Source organism: Odontomachus brunneus, unplaced genomic scaffold, assembly GCF_010583005.1.
Source record: "Odontomachus brunneus isolate Ranch 3 - 2012 unplaced genomic scaffold, Obru_v1 Obru_scaffold_082, whole genome shotgun sequence".
NCBI classification, from domain to species: domain Eukaryota; kingdom Metazoa; phylum Arthropoda; class Insecta; order Hymenoptera; family Formicidae; genus Odontomachus; species Odontomachus brunneus.
In genome coordinates, this window is record NW_022639532.1 from 609,900 (window position 1) to 611,529 (window position 1,630).

Sequence of the window (1,630 nt, forward strand, 5' to 3'; positions counted from 1 at the left end):
GTGTGTGTGTGTGTGTGTGTGTGTGTGTGTGTGTGTGTGTGTGTGTGTGTGTGTGTGAGAATCTCTCGTAAAGTGCAAAATGAGTACACGCACGTGCGTATTGTATACACAGCACAAACACGTTTCACACTTTGTTTCACATCTCTCTCCCTCTTTCTCTCTCTGCCTTTTTTCTCACCACTTTGTGCTCTTCTCTTGCAGACGTTCGGAATTCGACGGTAACTCGACGGAGGACAAAGTGGGCGACGATGCTTCGAGAGAGCGCGAACATTTCGCGACAGAGTAATACGCCGGACGGATTGATGGCCGACGTGTAAGGTAACAGGAAGCGATAAAGTATTGCGCGAGGAAGTACGGTAAACGACGGTTTCGTGGCGCGCGCGTATCAACGCGCACTTCCTTCATTTCACAGAAGTGGTATGAAGGGCTCTGAGATTAAAAATCAATTACGGGAAAACAAAGGACTTATAAGAGCCAAGGAAGTGGTTAATGTACTTTTTGTATATATTAATATAAAATTTCTCTTTCGCCCTCCCACTTCCTTGTGCTTAACTTTTATAGATCCTTCATTTCAGCTGAGAGTTTAAAAAAAATACCTTTTATCGATCTTCCGCTGGATGTTAGGGAGAACCTTAGCAGAAAACAGAAAGGCGGAAGCCAATCAGAATTTGCTTGTAGAAAAGCAGAAGCCAGTCGATCATCTGGCCGTCGGCACAAGTTTTGATTGGCTTCTGCTTTTCCGCCAAGGTGTGAATATGCTTTTACATGAGAAACGCGCGGGGTGAAAAGAGCGAGGTGGTCCAGAAATATACGTCGATTCCCGGAGCGATTCTCCGGAGCCTCGCGAAAAGAATCTCGGCGAGTCGCAATCACTAAATGGATCAAACTTAAATTTAAATTGCTATTCCACCGTGCACGCGACTTCGTCGTTTCACGTATTACCACGGGAATTGCACGTGATCGCGAGAGTTCGTTAATAGAGACTCTCTCTCTCTCTCTCTCTCTCTCTCTCTCTTTCTCTCTCTCTGTCTTGTTCTGCTGTTTCCGATACGGTAAACGCCGCGTCAACTCGCGTGCACGGTGACTGATGGTGATCTAGAATGAAAATCGCCACGAAAGCTCGCCGGTTGTCTCACGTCTCCGATGGACAGAGGCTCACCGTCGTTCGCGATGCATCCACGATATATCGCGTGAATTCTCAAGTCTCGTGCATGATTGGATCGATCTCAACGAGCTACAATTTAACCCTCTGCGAGTTAAACTAATGTATTTTTTAAACTAGAGCAGTTGATCGACAGATTCAAAATCTATAAAATACCTCCTCGGAGTTGTCCAAGTTTCTCACGAAATTTCGAATAACGTAACTCTCTCTCTCTCTCTTTCTCTAAGAGCCCAAAGTTAATCGCGATTAAGACGATTATCTCAAGCTTCGGGCGCTTCCCTGTTAACCCTCGATTACCGATCACTCGCGATGTTCGTGATCATTAATCACGTATTGATTTGCTCGCCGATCGCAGATAGGTAGGTCATTAATTTTATCACGTTTCGCCGAAGCGTGCCTTCAGGCGGTGGAAAGAAGACGAACGAGATAAGGAGGAGGAGGCGGAGGAGGAGGAGGAGAGGAGGAGGA

General features: G+C 46.3%; 1 long non-coding RNA gene across 1 annotated transcript in view; it reads left to right on the plus strand.

Annotated features, from left to right (window-relative positions):
• LOC116847720 overlaps positions 1 to 1,611 on the plus strand; it is a 15,663-nt gene extending 14,052 nt beyond the window's left edge. Inside the window, exons 2-3 of the long non-coding RNA XR_004378814.1 lie at positions 202 to 318; positions 1,555 to 1,611. This is a non-coding gene — a long non-coding RNA (uncharacterized LOC116847720). The remainder of the gene's footprint in view (positions 1 to 201; positions 319 to 1,554) is intronic.
• The last annotated feature ends 19 nt before the right edge of the window (positions 1,612 to 1,630 follow it).